General features: G+C 46.7%; 1 protein-coding gene across 6 annotated transcripts in view; it reads right to left on the bottom strand.

Moving 5' to 3' along the window:
- The window catches only part of ATXN7L1 (ataxin 7 like 1), a 195,278-nt gene that overhangs the window by 95,618 nt on the left and 90,147 nt on the right, over positions 1-9,513 (bottom strand). Inside the window, exon 2 of one of the 6 annotated variants that reach the window (XM_006026447.3) lies at positions 7,499-7,627. The exons of the other annotated variants lie outside the window; for them this stretch is intronic. The gene's annotated coding sequence lies outside the window, so the exon portion shown is untranslated. The remainder of the gene's footprint in view (positions 1-7,498; positions 7,628-9,513) is intronic. 6 annotated transcript variants of the gene reach the window in all.

The following is a 9,513-nucleotide window of genomic DNA, read 5'->3' as shown; positions in this document are numbered from 1 at the left end:
CGGGCGTCCTGGGGTGGCAGCACGCTACCCAGAGCCGGGGCTGGCTGCAGCAGGCAGACTGTAAACAGCTGTGCCAGGCTCCAGCATCAGCTGTGTACCAGCGTGTGCACATGCACCTCAGAGCGGGCGGTGGGAGGGGCCTGAGGCAGCGCAACCCTGGTCTCTCCCCCACTCCTGACACAGAGTTGATGGTGGGGCTCTGGAGCCTGGCACAGCTGTTTGTAGCCAGCCTGGGCTCTGTGCAGTGGGGATAGGGCCTGGCCCCGAGGCAGTGCAACCCTCCCACTGTCCACTCCGAGGTGCGCAGGCAGTCACCGCTAGCATGGAGCTGATGCCAGAGCTGTGGAACCTGGCACAGCTGTTTGCAGCCTGCCCGCTGCTTGCTGCAGCTGCACAGAGCCCAGGCTGGCTACAAACAGCTGTGCTGGGCTCCAGAGGCCCGCCATCATCTCTGTGCTGGGAGCGGGGGAGAGACTGGGATTGCGCTGCCTCAGGCCCCTCCCACTGCCCACTCCGAGGCCCACGTGCACGCACCAGTACAGAGCTGATGCTGGAGCCTGGCACAGCTGTTTGCAGCCTGCCTACTGCAGCGGCCCAGAGCCCAGGCTGGCTACAAGCAGCAGGTCCGGGCTCTGGAGCCCAGTCGTCAGCTCTGTGCTGGCAGCAGGGGAGAGACCAGGGTTGTGCTGCCTCAGGCCCCCCCCACACCGTCTGCTCCAAGGCGCGTGTTTGCAACCTCCAGGCTGCAGCCAGCACCAGCTCTGAGTAGCTGCTGCCAACTACGGAGCCCGGGCTGCTTGCAGAAGGGCTTGCAGCTGAACCCACCTGATTCCCACCCATTCCAAGCCCAGCACTGGCCCAGCTCCACTACTGGGATGAGACTGGCGCTGCCCCTTGCCAGAAGCGCCGCACCTTTGTGGGCTTAGCTGTGTGGAGTGGGTGGGTGGTTGGGCTGATGGGCAGGCTCTGGGCCGGGGCCTTGGCTGGCCGTGCTGCAGCCTGGGGGCTGGCTCCCCAGGGAAGCACAGGGGCTCCAGCAGGCCCAGTGCATTGCTGGGTTGGACTTTGTCTGGTGGCCCAGCAGCCTGGCTCTGTGCACCCATGCCTCTGGTTCTGTGTGTGCACGTGTCTGGTTCTGGATGTGTGTGCGCATGTGGCTGTGTGTGCATGTGTATGTGCCTGGTTCTCCCTCTGCTCTCCTCTTTTTTCTTTCTCTTTTCCTCTTTCTCTCTCTCCTCTCTCCCTTATTTCTCTTTTTTTTCCCTCTCCCTCACAGCAACATACTTAACAAAAAAAAGTACACAACAAAGGCAACATTTATGATTATTAAATATACTAATATGCAGTGCGTTGTACCATGTACCACCCCCTACCTCCTTCCCCAACCCCACTTTTGTTTTTCTAGCATGCCGGCACTCCGGCACCTTCCAAGGTAGATACTGGTTTTTTTTAGCACTCCAGCCAAAAAACGTTGCCTACCCCGCCTGCCTTAGACTATTAAACTTGCGAGCAACAGACACAAGCCAGAACTCCAGAGGGCCCTTTCCACTTTGTGAACAAACTAATCCAAGTTCCCCAGGTGGGTAGGAGGTCCCTCACCATGGTGACAGGGGCTTCTAGCAGCAGCAACGAGCCTCCCCACCTGGCCCTGCTCTGTCCTGCCACGCCATGCCAGCTTGTGGAGGTTCTGGGGGAAAGGCAGCAAGATAGGGAGCCCGCAGCCTGCAGCCAACCCCTGCTCCCTGCCCCCTGGGCTCCAACTCCACCCACTGGGGACAGGGTGCTGGGCTCCGCACTCTGCTGCAGCAGCTGCTGTGGGGGCAGGAAGCTGAGGACCCAGGTCCCTAGCCCATAGCCTTGTCAGATGGGGGCCCCCTCCAGCAGGGCTGGGGGGTTGGGGCTGTGGATGGGGAGTGAGAGGCACCAGTGGGGGTGGGGGGCTGTGGCTTGGGAGTGAGGGGCCTGGACATACATCCTGGTGAGCTAAGGGGGGATCCCCAGTGATGAGTTCGAAACCTTTGGCCTACGATAAAAATGCCTTAGGTAAAAAATGGATGAAAAGTAAGTCTTTGATAAGCAGACAGGCTAAATGCATTAGAGTTGGTAGGCAGGGAAGAGCTAGGCCAGAAAGGGCTTTGGAAGTGAAGACATGTGTGTCACAAGGTGGAAAATTGGAAGTCAGTGGATGGATGCAAAAAGAATGTCACAGAGTAATAGGCAAGATGATCGTCCCAGCAATGGTGTTCTGCAACAGCTTTAGTGGAGCAAGTCTGCATTTGTCAAGGCCAAAGGTGACAAGGTTATAGAAGTCAAGATGTAAAATTATGAGGAACTGTAGATGATAGTCTTGATAGATCATACACAAGTGGGGAGAAATAGCTACCTATCTGATCTACTTGCGTTTGTCTTAACTCTACATACTCAGAATTGCTTAACATTGGCATTTATTTGTATATCTTACCCCATTAATCAAGATTTATCTAATACATTTTCAGACTTTCCTCAAGCTCTGAAAGAAAATGTTACACTGGACAGTTTTCCAAATTCTTTAGTACCCAGATCTAAAACTCATTCCAATCCTTTACCACTCTTTCTTGTAGAACAGCTGTTTTACACATGGAATCATTCTACTAAAAGGAAATTAAATTAAGCTAGAAGTTTCACTTTTTAAAATTGAAAACCTGTTTCCATTTTGTGCAACAGATTGACATTATCTACTGTGTAGAGTCAGAAACCCGTGATTTGTAGTGAAGTGAAATGAGTACTTTTACACTAAATTAATAATAAATGCTTTAGTTCATGCAAGAACTTGTATTAAGCAAGATAAAAAAAATGACTAAGGATCACATCTGTGGGAGTCCAGCAGGGAAAACAATGTTAAAGGGCAACCAGCACAGATTCATAGCAGGTAGATCGTACCTGACTAACCTTGTTTCTTTTTATGACCAAGTCACAAAATACTTAGATCCAGGAATGGAGGTGGATGTCATCAACTTGGATTTTAAGAAAGCCTTCAATATGGTATCTCATTCTAGTCTCACAGCAGTTGTGATGTAGATGATTACATGGTCAGGTGGGTGGCAAATTGGCTTAGTGGTGGTGGATGAGTTGGTATCGACCTGGAAAGCGGTGGGCAGTGGAGTCCCACAAGGCGTGGTTCTTGGATTGGTGCTATTCAATGTCTTCATCAGTGACTTGTATGAAGGCGTTGAAAGCACTCTGTCCAAACTTGCAGAGTATATCAAATTATGGGGTAAAGTTAACACACCAGAGGGCAGGGAATGCATCCAGGTGGATCTGGACAGGTTGGAAAAGTGGGCGGAACAGAATAGGATGCAGTTCAATAAGGACAAATGCAAGGTGCTGCACCTAGGAAGAGGGAACCGCCAGCACGCTTACAGGCTTGAGGAAGACCTTCTCAGCAGCACAGCCGTGGAAAGGGATCTTGGAGTCACTGTTGACTCCAATATGAACATAAGTCGTCAATATGACGAAGTGATCAGTAAAGCTAACTGCATTTTATCATGCATTAGCAGGTGATACTTCCCCTTTATGAAGCATTGGTCAGGCCGCAGTTGGAATACTGCGTTCAGTTTTGGGTGCCACACTTCAAGAGGGATATGGACAACCTCGAGAGGGTTCAAAGGAGGGCAGCTTGTATGGTTAGGGGCCTGCAGGCAAAGTTTGACAAGGAGAGATTGAGGACCCTGGATCTTTTCAGCCTCCACAAGAGAAGGCTGAGAGGTGATATTGTGGTTGCCTACAGATTTATCGGGGAGGTGGGGGGAGGAAGCAAAGAATAGCAGATGCTCTGTTTACCAGGACACCCCTTGGAGTAACTAGGAACAATGGCCACAAACTGATGGACAGCAGATTTAGGTTGGACATCAGGAAGAACTTCTTTATGATAAGGGTTGCCAAAATCTGGAATGGGCTTCCAAGGAAGGTGGTGCTCTCCCCTACTTTGGGGGTCTTTAAGAGGAGGTTAGACATGTACCTGGCTGGGGTCATCTGACCCCAGCGCTCTTTCCTGCCCAGGGTAGGGGGTTGGACTCGATTATCTGCTATAGTCCCTTCCAACCCAAACATCTATGAATCTATCATTTCATATGGGTTCAGCTGTATACCATTTGCCTTTTTTTTTTTTAATGGGGTTGTCACATTTTAGCTCCATTTAATATACGGTTTAATTTCTGTTCCAACTCAGCGCATTGCCTAGGTACTATAGTCACATATGTACTGGCACATTTAATTAGTCCTTCTTATTTAAACTATTTTAAATTTGCCCGTCTTGAAACTCAATCTATGGTGACAGTGCTGATAGAGACTATAATTTTCCCATGTAATACCTTTAGTAATATATTTTCTAACTTCTGCTTAGATAACTTTAAAAAATGCTTCTTCCCCTTTCTGAAATTCTGCTCTGGACATCTCATTTTTGAGTGGTTCCTCCAGATAAACAAAACCCCCAAACTTTGAACATGGTATATCCATGCTTTATGAGACACTGGCCATGTTTTAAATTTAGCAATTAAAAGTCACCCCCCTTCTTATTTGTAATAGCAGAATTGATGCCTGCCAAGAACAGCTGACAGCTATCATGTTCTATCAACTATTTCCATTTTTCCATGGTCTGCCATTCCATTTCTCAAGAAACTGTAGAGAGATAGCAGGCAGAACACCAGAAACTTGGGTGAACAGGGAAAGGGGACAAAAAGAGCTGAACAGGACAAAGACATGCGATGTGGGAGGACACAGGCAGATTTGGAGCTAAGCCTCTATATCAGGGGTGGCCAAGCTTCCTAACCTTTCTAGTCTCAACTCAAAATCTTGACCAAGAAGGATGAGATAAAACTTTCAAGATGTGCGTTCCAGAGTCAATGACTTGCACATGGTGCCCCAGCTCAAAACAATAATTTGTTCTTCAATAAATAAACAGCTTGGGAGCTGCATGCAACCTGAGACCTACATTAGGCCTCTTCTGATCTGTGTGCTGAGGTACTGGTACTTGGAAGGTCCCTGGAAATACCAGCATCAGGGAGACCAGTGCTCTCTCAAGCACCTCCCCACACAATGAGAGAGCAGTAGGAGAAGATGGGAAAGAAAAGGTTGGGTGTCCAAGTGGGTTGAGGAAAGGCCTTGTGTTCTGTGACATGGGGAAGCAGATTAATTTAATGCAATTTCCTACACTGAGAAATTGGAGTGGTAGAATCTGCACTTGTGCAACCTTCATTTTAAATTAACAGGCTTGAGGATTAAGATTCATAATCCAACAGTCAAGGTCTTTGTATATGTACCCATTACTTGTTTCTGCCACTACAGTAGAATTATTAATGTCTTTGTATGACATGGTGCTTAGTGGATTCACTTCTGCAGCTTATCAAATTTAAATTGCACGTGATATAACTGAGTTTGTGAACATGATAAAGTATGGAAGATCATCCGGATTTGCTTTTTCTTTTCTTTTGTCTTATGCTGCATTTTGTTGAAGTTTACCTTCCAAAAACTCAGCTGGATTGTCTTAGCAGTGTCACACTGGAATGTGGGCAGACAAGACTAGGGCCGCTCACCAACAGGAGCTCGGATGGATGAATGAAATCCAAGATCAAACCAGGTCAAGAAGCCAAGAAGTCTATCCAAGAGTGAAGTCCAGGGGAAAAGCTGAGTCAAGAAGCCAGGAGATCAAACAGAGTAAAGTCTAGGGACAGGTCAACTCAAGAGCCAAGGAGATCAGACAGCAAAGCAGTTTTGGGTCAAGTTGCCCTGTTGGCCAAACACTTTCTGTTTTGGATTAGAGGTTTATATGCAGCAAGTGGATCAACTGACCCCAGCTGGCCACTCTGGTGATAGGGAGTGGACAGAGGGTTAGGTAATACTGGAGGCTTCACACCAGTTTTAACCAGTCTAGGAGGCTAGACATAGGGTGGCAGGCTGAGATGAACAGCAATGCTATCATGCAAAGGCTGCAGGTTTGAGAGTATGGCCTGACAAACAAGACCAGGGTCAAGCGCTTTGATTCACTTCTGAAAGGCCAAGTGAGGCTTGCAAAGAAGAGGAGAGTCTGGGGCCAAACAGGGAGAAAAAGACTAGGTAAAAACAGTTTTCTTGAATTTAAGGGTGCCCCAAAAATGCTAAAAGCTTCTGAATGCTGGAGCAGTTAAGATGCAGGTGCTGGATAAAAAACTTTGCAGGACTGCAAACTGGAGAATCTGAGTTGTGGCTTTAGGGTTCTTAGGAGTGTGCACATATGTTTGCAGTGTTTTGCTACATATCCCTTATGGGCCTGGGGAAGACAAAAAAGTTTTATGTTGAGAGAAAAGTTTCTGTTCTTTTATGCGAGCCAATAGGGGTGTGTGAAATGTGCTGTATTCAATTTAGATTCGGCCTGAATCAGGGACAGTGATTCAATTTGTTGATCTGGATCAATGTCCCGATTCGATTTCAGACAAATCAGATTTCTGAAGATTTGATGCTGATTCAGAGAATCAGCGATTCAGCCATAGACACAGCTTTAAATGTTTTTTCTACATACCTTGAGGTACCAGGAGCAGCTAGTGAATGCTGCGATGGTGGGGCAGATGGAGCGTCCCACAGGAGCGTAAGGGGGTGGGGGCGCGGTGCAGCGCGCCCACGTGTGCTTGGTGGCGGACCCAGAAGTGGACCAGAAATAGTTCTGGTCCACTTCCAGGTCTGCTGCCGAGCACACCGGGTACCCACCTGTGCTCCCATGGGACGCTCCATCTGCCCCACCATTGCAGCGTTCGTGAGCCACCCGGTACCTTGAGCTACGTAGAAAAAAACATCTAAAGCTGCGTCTATGTCCGAATCATCCAATCTCTCCGAATCGATTCAGAGGGTTCCAATTCGATTCAGATTCGGAGATTTGGCTGCCAAATCTTCACCGAATTGAATTGGCAACCGAAGGCCTGCACAGCCCTAAAAGCCAGTCACTTTTTGATGAATCCCTATAATGTTTTGTTAGCATGCTTCAATAAGTGCAATGTAACACACAAGGCTAGACATCTAAGAATCACTGAATGTTATTTCAGAAGTGATGAGATGTGAACAAGGATACATGTACAGTAATTGAGTTATCACCTAACCCGATATTATTGCCTAGCAGCAAGCTATTCATCTGAGAGTTGGGATCCCTTTGGACCTTGCTGTTTAATATCACACACACACACACACACACACACACACACACACACACACACAGAGAAAGTGACAACATAACCCTGCCCCACCAGACTGTATAGTTATTTCTCTCTCTGCTCATTGTCTCTATAGGCACTTCATATGAAGTAGAATAGCTCCAATGAGAGGAGGTGAGGGAATAAGGAAGGAACTGTCGCCTGGGATGTCACACTTCCTGGGCACTCCATATTTCTGTCACAGAGTTTTCCAGCATTCTGCCTTCCAAAAACAAGGTGCATGTTTTATTTGGAGGCATGTGAGAAAATATGATACTTTATCTCCTGCTTAAGGTGACCCATACCTTTGGTCAGTGCTCTAATCACTGAACTAGTAAGTGGAAGGTGTCGCCATCAGCAGTTTTGAGATTCTAGGCGCGCATTTCCTTTTTCTTCCACAGACTGGAGAACAGCTTAGAATCAAAGAAAACCTCCTGCAAAAAAAAAATGATTTTTTTCCTTTTTTGGTTTTGATGATAAAATCTGAAAAACTATTCAGTCTGGTTTGAGCCAAACCAAACTGTCTCCTTTTTTTGGCAGCCAATTAAAAAAAAAACCCAAGCCCCGCACGGTTGTTCAAAGAACCCCCAGAGGAGTAGCAGTGCAACTAATCTAGCCCTGCTCTAAGGCTATAGTTGTATTCCCCTCAGTCTCTCAATTCACCTGAGGCAATATGAGAATCCACTGCTTTTCTCCTAGACCTGGCAGAGCTGAATTTCAATGCATTTAGTGAGTGTGGACAAGTAGGGCAGATAATACACAATTCTCCCCACTTCAAATGCCTCCTGTCTGTACACATACCATGGAACTGTTTGAATTTCTGGGTCTGAGAGGCCCTCCTCTACTTTGGGACAGGATACAGCACTAAGGGAACAGGTAGACACTCAAAAGAACTTTTAAAGAGGCTGAAAGAAAACAAGATGATGAATTTCTTTTCTAAAATGCCTCACTCCATTATTTTACACTAGAATCAAGATACTGAACTTATACTAGAGGTGTAACCAAGTCCTCATGTTTTTCATTTTAAAATTAATTTGTTTGTATTCTGACTGCAAATTAAAAATGTAGGATGAACTTAATATTCCAAGTCTGCATCCAGCCTAAAATATGTATGAATGGTTTCCACTTAGACTAACAGCATATTAACTCTGAAATGGAATTATGACAAATGCATATGTCAACGCTGTTATATTACTGTTGGTCAGAAAAGCTCAGCCCCACAATTTTTTTCCCCCAGCATGGCCTAGTAACAGTCTAAGAAAAGAGTATAATCCATACAATGCAACCCAGGTAATTTTAAACCTCGACTATCTACTTCTACAAGTTTTAAATCATTCTAAATATGCTATCTGCTGACATATTCACAATTCCTCCCAAGTTTACGTTATCTGCATATGTGACTAGCATATACTGCTCTTTTCTTTGAGTCAACAAAGTCCATTAATAACAGACCCACATTAGACTGCCATACATTTTCAAGGCTCAGTTTGTCATTATGGTGGTTCTGTATCAGGGGTGGGCAAAATGGTGAATCTGGCTGGCAGCTGGACCCCACTTCCTAGCAGCCCCTGCCTGAGTTGCTGCGGCCAGTTTCCTTGGAGACCACAGCAGCAGCAGGGCAGTGACAGCATGGGGCCAGGGTTTCCATGGAGACTGGTCACGGCTCTGGACCATGCTGTCACCACAACAAAATCCTGGTCCCAGAACGGTTCCCTGCTCAGCCGCACGCCCTGACAGCACTGCTGGGGCCAGTCTCCATGGAAATCCTAATCCTGCACTGTCATGGCCTTGCCGCTGCTGGGGTCTCCATGGAAACTGGCTGCAGCAATCCAGGCAGGGGCTGCTGGGAAATGGAGTCCATTGTGGGCCCAGTCTAGCCCGGCTGGACTTTGCCCACCCCTGTTCTATATCCATCTAAAAGCACTTACAAAATAGAATATCCCAAAAGTTGAAAGTAGCAGAAGAAAGTATATCAAATTAAAAGTGATTTGTGACAGGTACATGAACCTAAACTTCAAGCAGTTCCATCTAATTCAGTTCCTTACAAGCATAGCTTTTAGAATCCTACAAGATTATTTTCATTCGAGTGTAGCCTTTCTATACAAGCCCAAGTTTTATTGCAGTCACTTCCTGCATCAAAGTGTAATGACTACATACAAGGTCTAAAGTTAACGGACAGTGAAACACTATATCTCACAGTATGTTCTTGTGCACCATACTGTTTTCTACATCTGCATGTCAGACTCTAAATATGCCTTTCCTGCCCTTCTAAAGAGTCTCAAAAGATTTAAGTCTCATTTCAACATTTCTGGTGAATGCA

Source organism: Alligator sinensis, unplaced genomic scaffold (assembly GCF_000455745.1).
Source record: "Alligator sinensis unplaced genomic scaffold, ASM45574v1 scaffold100_1, whole genome shotgun sequence".
Lineage (NCBI taxonomy): Eukaryota > Metazoa > Chordata > Crocodylia > Alligatoridae > Alligator > Alligator sinensis.
Note: the sequence above shows the minus strand (reverse complement) of the source record. Positions and strands in the feature narration are given on the sequence as shown.